The sequence below is a fragment of the Pseudophryne corroboree genome, chromosome 7 (genome assembly GCF_028390025.1).
Source record: "Pseudophryne corroboree isolate aPseCor3 chromosome 7, aPseCor3.hap2, whole genome shotgun sequence".
Taxonomy (NCBI): Eukaryota; Metazoa; Chordata; class Amphibia; order Anura; family Myobatrachidae; genus Pseudophryne; species Pseudophryne corroboree.
In genome coordinates, this window is record NC_086450.1 from 108,897,041 (window position 1) to 108,911,133 (window position 14,093).

The window sequence follows — 14,093 nt, forward strand, 5'->3', positions numbered from 1 at the left end:
GGAGGGGCATAGAGGGAGGAGCCAGTTCACACTCTAGAAAAGTCTTAAAGTGCCTATGGCTCCTGCGGAACCGTCTATACCTCATGGTACTGAAGTGGACCCCAGCATCCTCTACGGACTAGGAGAAAAGGATTTACCGGTAGGTATTAAAATCCTGTTATCCACTTTACGTGACTAAACTCGACTGCTATGGGCACGAAATGCGCAATAACAAAGATCAATTGAATATTGCCCCGCAATCTCCCATCACTTTTGACAGGCCATTGGGCACAATATGACAATTAAATACCGTGTAAAGTATCACTGTAAACCTTGTGTTACAGTGTATAACTCAGTTAAAATATTGTAGATCTTTGATGGATGAATAACCTTGAATATACACAGTCCAAATTATGTCCACTGTGATTAGTACATGACAAAATCTCCCCGGGGGGATTATACTGCAGCAATCACTCACAAATATACATACATACACACACACACACACACACACACACACACACACACACACACACATGCTGCTGCACACAGAGTACCCAGCCCCAACCGCTGTGACTACTGCAAACGTGCGAACAGCACACCACCTGACTGCCAGAGCACACCGGACCCTCACAAGTGGCCTGACAGGTAGGAAACGGGGACTGACCTTAGCAGTATCCCCTGGGGCTGTGACAGATGGAGGGGATGCACAGCACATAATTTGGACTGTGTAGGTTCAAGTTTATCCAACCATCAAAGATCTACAGTATTTCTCATGGAGATAACACAAGGGGGTTCATTCCGAGTTGTTCGCTCGTTGCCGTTTTTCGCAACGCAGCGATTAGGTGGAAAATGCGCATGCGCATGGTACGCAGCGCGCATGCGTTAAGTAATTTAACACAAAACTTTGGAGATTTACACAAGCTCGAGCGGCGTTTTTTCAACGCTCGAGTGATCGTAGTGTGATTGACAGGAAGTGGGTGTTTCTGGGCGGAAACTGCCCGTTTTCAGGGAGTGTGCTAAAAAACGCAGGCGTGCCAGGTAAAAACGCAGGAGTGGCTGGAGAAATGGGGGAGTGGCTGGCCGAACGCAGGGTGTGTTTGTGACATCAAACCAGGAACTGAACGGACTGAGGTGATCGCAATCTAGGAGTAGGTCTGGAGCTACTCAGAAACTGCAAGGAATTATTTAGTAGCAGTTCTGCTAATCTTTCGTTTGCTATTCTGCTAAGCTAAGATACACTCCCAGAGGGCGGCGGCCTAGCGTTTGCAATGCTGCGAGAGAACAACTCGGAATGAGGGCCAAGGTTTACAGTGATACTAATTGTTTTAGAAAAAGCAGCCGCTTCAACTTGTTTATCCATATTTTATTTGTTTTCTCTATTAAAAGTTATATTTTAAGATATACATCATTACCAAGTGTGCCCCAAAAAAGAGTCCTACTCTTTTCTGTTTCTTTTTTCCTCGGGCAATAGAAGCCACTTTCATACAAATTGTATATAATATGGACTCTGGCTAGCAGCACCAACATGAGTCATAAGATTGATAAGGGATCATTGAGCCAATATATTTCTCTCTATGGTTGGTTAGAAAACATACAAAATACATGAACCTGCTCATGCTGCAGACTCCTGGGGGTAAATTTACTAAGGTGGGATATTTTTAGAACTGGTGATGTTGCCCATAGCAACCAATCAGATCATATCTATTATCTGCTAGTAGCAGCTAGATAAATGATAAGTAGAATCTGATTGGTTGCCATGGGCAACATCACCAGTTCTAAAAATCTCCCACCTTAGTAAATTTACCTCCTGTGCGGGATCATACCTCCTCTTTTTTTCACAGCTTGTACAATCAGTAATACAACTGTAGAGTGTTGCTTTAAATCCAGTCTCTAATTTGTTAAAATTCCAGTCATGAGTGACTAGATGATTTTTATTAGACAATCAGACAGCAATGTTAAATTATTCACTCTGCTTTGTAACCTCCAACATTTGATGGTACATCACAGGCATTTTGAGAAGAAAAAGAGACATCACTACTTGTCCTTCAAAACAAAAAAAATCTCTGGAATCAGGCTGGCTGCAGGATGTGAGCAGTCTGTGCTGTATATTTTCTTAATGCATTCTAATTTAAGACTCAAGGACCCAAGTTGTTTGTTCTTACGACCTTTCTATTGTTAATGCACTTAATGGAAGGTTGCATGGTCATGGCTTGCTGTAACATCTCTTCAACACATTAAAGATTTTTGAAATTCCATTAGTGTGATTTGTGGTTAAAGTTACAGTATATATTATACATACAATCTTCTATTTAAGATGAGATCACACAATACACCTTGAAGTTTTTTGCAATGACACAATAAATAAATAATATATCAGCAGTACACATTTCCTTTATTGTTGATTCTGTGTTTACATACATCACATCCGATACTCATTATCTCATACCACCCAACATGAGTCTCTCCAGGAAGGACAGAATGCTCTGCTCCTGGTCTTCCCTCTTAATTTATGATTGCCATCGCCTGTGCTGAAACACCTTTCTTACCGATTAACCTGTTCAACAAAGATGTAGACAATCATAAATTAAGAAAAAAGTCCAGAAGCAGAGCATTCTGTCCCTCCTGGAGAGGGACATGTTGGGAGGTATGATTATCTGCTGTTCTCTTTTTGCTTCTTCTTGCTTTACTATGAATTTTTATGAAACACTTGATCTGATGCCTGGGCTGATAGACGAGGGGAACAGTCAAAGCAGGAGGTTAGTCCTTTTCCACTCCATGGTGGGCTAGCTAGCTCCCCTTCTGTTCCTTTCTCTCTTTTTCTCCTCTGCTTCCCCTTTCTGGTGTGGACTAGTTTCACTATCCTTCAGCACATTTGGGGCTGGTGCTAGATCCTAGTTTTGTGGAGATAGCAACGGAGAAAGAGGATTCTACCTTCCACAGTAATCATCTGAAGTGCAGTTTATGGGGTAAGCGAGACACTGAATTATTAATGCAATGGAAAATATTTAAAGTATTAGGGATATTAGTGTAAGGTGGAGGGTATTAAAGTAATATGGGCATATCAGTATAATATAGAGATGTCTAGGTAAACTCTTGGGGCAATTAATATAATATGGGAGAAGATCAGGACTCTTTATATACAGTAAGTTATATTAATATACATCTTGATGATGTGGGCACGAGTCATGTTATGTAGTTGGTGAAATGAATGTAATGTAGTGACTGGTGGTGGCTATTTATGTATCATGGGCAGTCATGGTGGCTATAAATTATAATATAGCGTTATTCGTGTAGCATATAGCAGAAGGTCAGGGGATAGACTGTATATTTAAAATTGTATTATTTATATATTAGCAATCATTTATATAGCACACACATATTCTGCAGCATTTGTACAGAGACTATTTGGCCATTCACATCATTCCTTGCCTCTGTGGAGCTTACAAGCATTGCCTACTCAGGGCCCACCGGGGGAATGCAGTCTTAGAGGCAGATACTTAAGGGGTGTGGCCAATTACAACAGATTGAGATCAACCCCAACAGAGGTTGGACAGTCATTATAGACCATGTAACTGACCCTCTTATAGAGTAACAAGGTATAATTTGAGTGCACTTTTTGGAACCTGATATTAGAGGACAGGATGAGGTCCTCAGGCAATGGGGCCCACCAGGGATTTCCCCTGTACCCCTGTGGACCAGTCCGGCCCTGTGCCAGGGACGTGCAGTCAGGGGAGGCAGTGCCTCCCCTGTCATAATGATTAAAATAATAAAAAGAAGATATTTATAACAGAGTCTGTGATAAATATATTCTTTTATTATTTTAATAATCTCCCCCCATGAAAATGTTAGGCTGGGAGGCAGCGGGAGAGGTGCCTCCCGCACCTAACATTAAAGTCCGGGCAGCGGGGGGCGGGCAGGGGGCGGGGCGCAGCAATGGGCTGTGAAAGCCCATTGAAAAAGAACGGGGAAGCGGCACCTTTACTGATGCCTCAATGACAGGGGCGTGCATTCAGCCCCGATGAATGCATGCCCCTGTCATTCCCCCAGATGTGATTGGCCCAGCGGATCCAGTGCTGGATCCGCTGTCCAATCACTAGCGATCCCCCTTCCCGGCTGCAGCAGGCGCCGTGGGCTGTGTGGGCGCCCGCTGCAGCCGGCGCCGCTGACTGACACTAGAGGTCATAATTGACCCCTAGTGTCTGAGCGGCGCTACAGTGGGAGAGACGTCATGAGTCATGACGTCTCTCCCATAGTACAGCAGAGAGGAGCCGGCGGACGGAGACGGAGGCAGCGCTGCAGTAGCGGTAAGTATGTGTGTGTGTATTTATTTTTTTATGTGTGTGTGTTTGAGGCACAGCAACAGGGGCACAATTACAAGGGGCACAGTACAAGGGGGCAGCTACAGGGGCACAACTACAAGGGGCACAGTACAAGGGGCGCAGCTACAGGGGCACAACTACAAGGGGCACAGTACAAGGGGCGCAGCTACAGGGGCACAGTACAAGGGGCACAGTACAAGGGGCGCAGCTACAGGGGCGCAGCTACAAGGGGCACAGCTACAAGGGGCGCAGCTACAGGGGCACAACTACAAGGGGCACAGTACAAGGGGCGCAGCTACAGGGGCACAGCTACAAGGGGCACAGTACAAGGGGCGCAGCTACAGGGGCACAACTACAAGGGGCACAGTACAAGGAGCGCAGCTACAGGGGCACAACTACAAGGGGCACAGTACAAGGGGCGCAGCTACAGGGGCACAACTACAAGGGGCGAACATCTTCCCGCGTCAGTGAGGGCATAATATTCATTCATTCGTTTGTAAGTATAATTTTCATTTTTACAGGTACCCCTTTTGGATTCTACTGGACAAGTGGACGTGATCGGCGTGGGATGTAGGTAAGTAATCTCTCTCATTTTTACAGGAACCACCTATTGGATTCTACATGGACAAGTGGACGTGACCGGCGTAGGATGTAGGTAAGTATGTGTGAGTGTGTAAGTGTGTTTTAATAAATATTTACTTTCACGGTGTGTGTGTTGTGTTTTTATTTGGGTATTTTTTTTGTTGTAGAACTACAGGTACCAGCGGGCCCGTTATTTCCCCGCATGCTGGTACTTGAGGTTCTCCAAGTACCAGCAAGCGGGGGAGGCTTGCTGGGCCTTGTAGCTCCACAACAAAAAACAATATTTTTTTTTTACACACTTATGGCTATCAGCCCGGCACCCACCGCCCAGGGGTGCTGGGGACAGCCTCGGGCTTCACCCATGGCTCTTGGGTGTCTGGAGGGGGGGGACCCCTTGATTTAAGGGGTTCCCACTCCTCCAGGGAACCCCGGCCAGGGGTGACTAGTTGGGGGGGTAATGCCACGGCCGCAGGGACCTACATAAATGTGTCCCCCGGCTGTAACATTATGTCCCTGGCTAGTGGAGCCCGGTGCTGGTTTTAAAAATACGGGGGACCCCTACATCTTTTGTCCCCCGTATTTTTGCAACCAGGACCGGTCTAAGAGCCCGGTGCTGGTTGTCTAAATACGGGGAACCCCTGTCCAATTTTCCCCCAGTATTTAAACAACCAGGACCGGCTCAAAGAGCCCGAGGCTGGTTATGCTTAGGAGGGGGGACCTCACGCATTTTTTTTTATTTTTTTTTAACCCATTAAGACCCTTCTCTATTAAGTTAATGGAAGCCCTGGACAACAAAATTGCATTTCATGTCCTCCTCCCACTCCCTTCCCAGTCCCAAACACTAATTTTTATTTTTTTTCTATAAAAATGTACAATATATCACAAGTATGATGAGAGGCAGGCAGCGGGCATTGGCGGCATCGGACTGAGATGCAAATTAGTGGCGGAGGGCTGGGTCAGTTGATGGTAGGCAAGTCTGTAAGCCATTGGCGGTGGCAGCAGGCATTGGCTCAGAGGCAGTAGCGGGCATTGGCTCGGTGGCGGTAGGGGTCATCGGCAGGATCCGGTGGACATTATGGCTGTAGTGCCTCACCAGCCACTGACCTCACCGCATGCCACTGCCCTGTGCCTACTACATGCACACACATACACATAAAGGTTAATGTTTAGGCAGAATCTAATTAACCTACCAGTATGTTTTTGCATTGTTTGAGGACACGAGGGAGAACATGCAAACTCCACACAGTTAGGGCCTTGGCAAGAATTGAACTGAAAACTTTGGTGTTGTAAGGCAGTAATGCTAACCATTACAGCAACCATGCTGCCAATAAAGGGGGTCATTCCGAGTTGTTCGCTCGCAAGCTGCTTTTAGCAGCTTTGCACACGCTAAGCCGCCGCCTACTGGGAGTGAATCTTAGCTTATCAAAATTGCGAACGAAAGATTAGCAGAATTGCGAATAGACACTTCTTAGCAGTTTCTGAGTAGCTCCAGACTTACTCGGCATCTGCGATCAGTTCAGTCAGTTTCGTTCCTGGTTTGACGTCACAAACACACCCAGCGTTCGCCCAGACACTCCTCCGTTTCTCTAGCCACTCCCGCGTTTTTCCCAGAAACGGTAGCGTTTTTCCGCACACACCCATAAAACGGCCAGTTTCCGCCCAGAAACACCCACTTCCTGTCAATCACACTCCGATCACCAGAACGAAGAAAAAACCTCGTAATGCCGTGAGTAACATTCCTAACTGCATAGCAAATTTACTTGGCGCAGTCGCACTGCGGACATTGCGCATGCGCATTAGCGACTAATCGCTCCGTTGCGAGAAAAAAATAACGAGCGAACAACTCGGAATGACCCCCAAAGTCTCTTATTACCCTCTTCCCCTCCAGAGTCCAGACAAACCTAGGTTATAGGTAAGACCAAGGGATATATGTATTAGGGTCACAGTTTCCCAGAGGTGCGGGATGCCGGCCCATCAGAGCCGTAACTACGTGTGTGCCAGGTGCGCCTGGCACACAGCACAGTCGCCCTGAGGACGCAACAGCCAGCATTCCATGTCAGCGGCTTGTAATGAGTCAAATTTACTCATTACAAGCCGCCTGTGCTGTGTGCGCCACGGCCGGAGGAGAAGAGAAGAGGAGCAGCTCCGGGGCCAGGGGAGAAGCAGGAGAGAGGGGGGACTGGAGCCGCAGCAGCACTATGTAATTGGTAGTGGCGCCGCTGCAGCTGTCCCTCTACTTCCGCATTAGCTGGCCGGCGCTGCTGTGAATGCTGGGATATGCCTCCCTCATCCCATAATTCACAGCGGCAGCGGGCAGCCAATGCGGAAGGAGAGGGACAGCTGCAGCAGCGCCGCTACCAATTACATAGCGCTGCTGCGGCTCCAGTCCCCCTCCCTCCTCCTTCTCCCCTGCCCGGGATCTGGTGCATGAAGCCTGCACCGAGAAGCCTGACTGCCTGAACCAGCGGGGAGAGATGGTAAGTATCTACTGTATCTGTCTGTCTGTCTATCTATCTATCTATCTATCTATCTATCTATCTATCTATCTATCTATCTATTCTGTCTGCCGTAATGTGTAAAAAGGGGGATGCTGTCTGCCGTAATGTGTAAAAAGGGCACCTGTCTGCCATAATGTGTAAAAAGGGGGACGCTGCCTGCCATAATGTGTAAAAAGGGGGACGCTGTCTGTCGCAATGTGTAAAAAGGGGATGCTGTCTGCCGTATTGTGTAAAAAGGGGATGCTGTCTGCCGTAATGTGTAAAAAGGGGATGTTGTCTGCCGTAATGTGTAAAAAGGGGGAAGCTGTCTGCCATAATGTGTAAAAAGGGGACGCTGTCTGCCGTAATGTGTAAAAAGGGGACGCTGTCTGCCATAATGTGTAAAAAGGGGACGCTGTCTGCCATAATGTGTTAAAAGGGGACGCTGTCTGCCGTAATGTGTAAGAAGGGGACGCCGTCTGCCGTAATGTGTAAAAGGGGGGACGCCATGTGCCGTAATGTGTAAAAAGGGGGACGCTGTCTGCCGTAATGTGTAAAAGGGGGACTGTCTGCCATAATGTGTAAAAGGGGGCTCTACCTGGTGTAGTGGCTCTACTGTGTGGCATAATTTGAATAATGGAGACTACTGTGCACCGTAGTACGAATTGGTATTATTTTGTGGCCACATCCCTTCCCCATGAAGCCACACTCCTATATTTTTTTGCCCCTATCTTGCATGGGGGGGCGTCAATGCTGTTTCTTGCACACAGCGCTAAAATGCCTAGTTACGGCACTGCAGCCCATCTCTGTTTTTTTAAAGTAGCAATCGTTTACAAGGCAAAACCATGCCTTTGTAAATGATTTCAGCTTTAAAAAAAATCTGCGTTCGGCCAGCATCCTGCACCTCCGGCAAACTCAGGGGCAGATGTATTAAGCCTGGAGAAGTGATAAAGCAGTGATAAATGCAAGGTGATACGGCACTAGCCAATCAGCCCAAATATGTAAATGAACAGTTAGGAGCTGATTGGCTGGTGCGTTATCACCTTGCACTTATCACTGCTTTATCACTTCTCCAGGCTTAATACATCTGCCCCTCAGTCTTTACTACATAAATGATAAACTAAGTTTCTGTCTAATACCACTCTGATGACGATCCTATCTTAGGGTCTTTAAGTCAAAGAAGCTATGATATACAAATACTACTGCTGTGTGTACCCCCGATCAGGGTGCTGAGTTTCTGCCATTGCACAAGTGCATCTAAGTTCAAAGAGGGAGTCTCCAAAAGGGATAGAGACCATAGCATGTTCTGTCTGAGTGGAATAGTTTGAGTGTAGGTGTTCTTCCTAGGAGACACTCATCATGAGGTCTAATAAGACTGCATTTGCCATTGTTCTGAGTGTAGCTGAGAATGGAGAGTGACATGACCTGGTACCACAGTGATAGTAAGTTAGCATGATTCCAACTATGGGACTTTAATTACCCAGACATAAACTGGAACACCAAAACTGTAAATACAACTAGGGGTAATAGGTTCTTAAACATGCTTAAAGATCACTACTTGTCCCAGGTAATCGGGGAACCAACTAGGCACAGGGCTATACTGGACCTAGTACTAACTAATAATGAGGAAATAATATCAAATACTAAAGTAGGGGAGACCCTAAGAAATAGTGATCACAATATGATCACATTCGATATCAGCTTTCAAAAACAACAATATAAGGGTCTAACTAAAACTTTTAACTTTAAGAAAGCTAATTTCATATTGCTGAAACAAGCAATGAAGGACATCAATTGGGAAATTGTATTGTTGCAAGGTATGAATACTGCTGAGATGTGGGATGTTTTTACAACTACGCTCAATAAGTACACTCATTTGTATATTCCCAAAGTCAACAAAAACACGAGTAGGAAATTCAAACCGATGTGGCTTAATAAGAGGGTTAAGGAACAAATGAATAAAAAAAAGGCGTGCTTTTAAGCATTTAAGTCTGACGGAACGGTGGAATCATTGCAGTTCTACAAGGAATGTAACAAAAAATGCAAAATAGAAATCAGAGCAGCAAAAATAGAAAACGAAAAACAAATCGCAAAGGAGAGTATAACAAACCCCAAAAAGTTCCTTAAGTACATAAACGGAAAAAGGTTAAAAAGGGAGACTATTGGGCCTTTAAAGGGCGAGTTGGATGTCTTGATTAATGATGATAGGGATAAAGCAGATTTATTTAATAAATTCTTTTCATCAGTATTCACAAATGAGGACAGGTTGACGAGAGTAGAGCATAACATAAGCTACGAAAACAACCCGATGCTAGGTACTTGGTTAAACAAGGATGTAGTCCGGGAGAGACTAAGTAAAATTAAGATAAATAAATCTCCTGGCCCATATGGACTGCACCCCAGGGTTCTTATGGAACTTATTGAAGATATATTGAGACCCGTATATTTGATTTTCGGAGAGTCAATTAGATCAGGAATGATACCAAAGGACTGGTGTATAGCAGAGGTAGTCCCAATATTTAGAAGAGTATTAAAACTCACCCAGGTAACTATAGACCGGTAAGTTTGACATCTATAGTGGGGAAATTACTAGAAGGTATATTAAGGGACACCATACTTGAGTACTTGGATACCTCCAAGGTTATTACAAGTAATCAGCTTGGTTTTGTGAAGGACAGATCCTGTCAAACTAACTTAATAAGCTTCTACGAGAAAGTGAGCAATAATATTGATCAGGGTCATGCAGTGGATGTGATCTTTTTGGACTTTGCTAAGGCCTTTGACAAAGTTCCACATAAGAGACTAATTCTCAAATTAAGGTAGCTTGGGGTATTTGTACTTGGGTGAATAATTGGCTGTTCAATAGGGAACAGCGAGTGGGGATTAATAGGATGTACTCTGAATGGGCTTCAGCGCTTAGTGGAATACCACAGGGTTCAGTACTCGGACCATTGTTGTTTAATATATTCATTAATGACCTAGGAGAGGAACTGGAAAGCACAGTATCAATTTTCGCAGATGATACTAAGCTATGTAGAGTAATTAATTCAGACAAGGACGTTGAGTCTCTTCAGAATGACTTATCTAGACTTTAGGTCTGGGCGGATAAATGGAGAATGAGGTTCAATACAAACAAATGTAAAGTTATATACTTTGGGACTAAGAACAATCAGGCAGCCTATAAACTAAATGGGGAAAATGTAGGGATAACAGTAGTTGAAAAAGATTTGGGATTGCTCATCGACAATAAACTTGGTAACAGTACGCAATGTCAAAATGCAGCAACAAAAGCATATAAGGTGTTAGCATGCACTAAACGGGGAATGGAGACAAGGGATGAGAGTGTAATCCTGCCACTGTATAAATCATTGGTGCGGCCACACCTGGAATATTGTGTACAGTTCTGGGCACCTCACTATAAAAAATATATCTTAGAACTCGAAAAGGTTCAGAGGCGAGCCACCAAACTGGTTAAGGGGTTAGAGGCACTGGATTATGAGGAAATACTTAAAAGGTTAGATTTGTTTACACTGGAAAAGAGGCGACTGAGAGGGGACATTATTAATATTTTTAAATACATTAAGGGACAATACAAGGATTTATCAAATGATTTGTTTATCAAAAAAACAATACATAGGACACGAGGACACCCCCTGAGGTTAGAAGAAAAAAATTCCATATACAACGGAGAAAAGGGTTCTTCACAGTAAGAACAGTAAAGATTTGGAATTCTTTACCAGAGAAGGTAGCAATGGTGGACTCAATCAATAAGTTTAAAAATGAATTAGATAAATTCCTAGCGGAAAAAAATATCCAAGGATACAGCATTTAATTAAGATTAAAAAAAAAAAAACCCAAAAAACCCCATTTGTTATCCAGGTTGAACCCGATGGACATCTGTCTTTTTTCAACCTCAACAACTATGTAACTATGTAACTACAGTATGTAGGGACAGTGAAGTGACAGCAGGACCACCACGTAATTGGATGTCTCCCAGTAATAGGGAAGCAAGGGCAAGCATGTGGATGGTGACTACTCCCCCTTTTCAGTGACATGTCACTCTGCAGAAGCTGCATGCTGCCAAATAAAGGAGGCATGGCCTTTTCATTTTGGGGTTCTTGGTTGTGCCTCACTGGCATGCCCGGGTACTTTGGTCTCCCTGTTGTCACCCATGATTGACCGTTCTGCTATACTATAATCAGCTGTTGTGTAAAGGGAACTGTGATGCAGTGTGAAACTGGAAATCTACATAAAATTTTACCTCATTAACTTTTATCAAAGGGGTGGGTTAGGGTCTGGAGCCCCATTATGTAGAAAATATACCTTGCTACAGTACACATGCTGCATCTCCATTGCTTTGCTTTTGCTAAACCTACCTACCAGGGACACCTCTTTTCTGATTTAATTCCCGAGGAAGAGTCTAATATGGAGACCCAAGAGTGTTGCAGAGATATGTGCAGGGGCTTAGAGAGACAGTAGTGGGTACTGTACATAGTACTGGTTAGCGCAGCACCAATTTACTACAATTTTATACATTATTTCCTTTTAATTCAATATCAAAAAAAATGAAAGCTTGTAATTTCAATCTTTCATGTGAAAGTGATAAATGAGTGTGTTCTATGACTTTGATCAGTTTACTGGGTTGGGTACAGGATAATGTTGGCATTGACCGTGTTGACGTTCATCATGTAGACATGTTAGAAATAAATGGCTCCGCAGTGACATACCTTCTCCTGGCGACTAGAGATGAGCGGGTTCGGTTCCTCGGAATCCGAACCCCCCCGAACTTCACGCTTTTTACACGGGTCCGAGGCAGACTCGGATCTTCCCGCCTTGCTCGGCTAACCCGAGCGCGCCCGAACGTCATCATCCCGCTGTCGGATTCTCGCGAGGCTCGTATTCTATCGCGAGACTCGGATTCTATATAAGGAGCCGCGCGTCGCCGCCATTTTCACACGTGCATTGAGATTAATAGGGAGAGGACGTGGCTGGCGTCCTCTCCGTTAGAATAGATAGAGACAATAGATAGAGTTGATTACTTAGTAATTTTGGGGAGCATTAGGAGTACTCAGAGTGCAGAGTTTTGCTGATAGTTAGTTACTAGTGACTGACCACCACCAGTTTAATTTATTATTTAATATAATCCGTTCTCTGCCTGAAAAAAAACGATACACAGTCACATACCATATCTGTGCTCAGCCTCAGTGTGCTGCATGATAATATCATCTATGTATATCTGACTGTGCTGAATAGTGCTCACTGCTCACACAGCTTAATTGTGGGGGAGACTGGGGAGCAGTTATAGCAGGAGTACATATTTAACAGTGCACACTTTTGCTGCCAGAGTGCCAGTGTGACTGACCAGCAGTGACCACCAGTATATTGTCTGCCTGAAAAAGTTAAACACTCGTGTGGTGTTTTTTTATTTTTTTTATTCTATAAACGCATTCTGCTGACAGTGTCCAGCAGGTCCGTCATTCATTATATTTCTATCTTCTTCATACTAGTAGTTTAGGAGTCTGCAGTGCTGACAGTGTCCAGCAGGTCCGTCATTATACAATATATACCTGTCCTGCAGTAGTGATATATATATATTTTTTATATCATTATCATCCAGTCTATACTAGCAGACGCAGTACGGTAGTCCACGGCTGTAGCTAACACTGTGTCGGCAGTCGCTCGTCCATAATTGTATACCTACCTGTGGTGGTTTTTTTTTTTTTCTATCTTCTTCATACTAGTAGTTTAGGAGTCTGCAGTGCTGACAGTGTCCAGCAGGTCCGTCATTATACAATATATACCTGTCCTGCAGTAGTGATATATATATATATTTTATATCATTATCATCCAGTCTATACTAGCAGACGCAGTACGGTAGTCCACGGCTGTAGCTACCTCTGTGTCGGCAGTCGCTCGTCCATAATTGTATACCTACCTGTGGTGGTTTTTTTTTTTCTATCTTCTTCATACTAGTAGTTTAGAAGTCTGCAGTGCTGACAGTGTCCAGCAGGTCCGTCATTATACAATATATACCTGTCCTGCAGTAGTGATATATATATATATTTTATATCATTATCATCCAGTCTATACTAGCAGACGCAGTACGGTAGTCCACGGCTGTAGCTACCTCTGTGTCGGCAGTCGCTCGTCATCCATAAGTATACTAGTATCCATCCATCTCCATTGTTTACCTGAGGTGCCTTTTAGTTGTGCCTATTAAAATATGGAGAACAAAAATGTTGAGGTTCCAAAAATAGGGAAAGATCAAGATCCACTTCCACCTCGTGCTGAAGCTGCTGCCACTAGTCATGGCCGAGACGATGAAATGCCATCAACGTCGTCTGCCAAGGCCGATGCCCAATGTCATAGTACAGAGCATGTAAAATCCAAAACACCAAATATCAGTAAAAAAAGGACTCCAAAATCTAAAATAAAATCGTCGGAGGAGAAGCGTAAATTTGCCAATATGCCATTTACCACACGGAGTGGCAAGGAACGGCTGAGGCCCTGGCCTATGTTCATGGCTAGTGGTTCAGCTTCACATGAGGATGGAAGCACTCAGCCTCTCGCTAGAAAAATGAAAAGACTTAAGCTGGCAAAAGCACAGCAAAGAACTGTGCGTTCTTCGAAATCACAGATCCACAAGGAGAGTCCAATTGTGTCGGTTGCGATGCCTGACCTTCCCAACACTGGACGTGAAGAGCATGCGCCTTCCACCATTTGCACGCCCCCT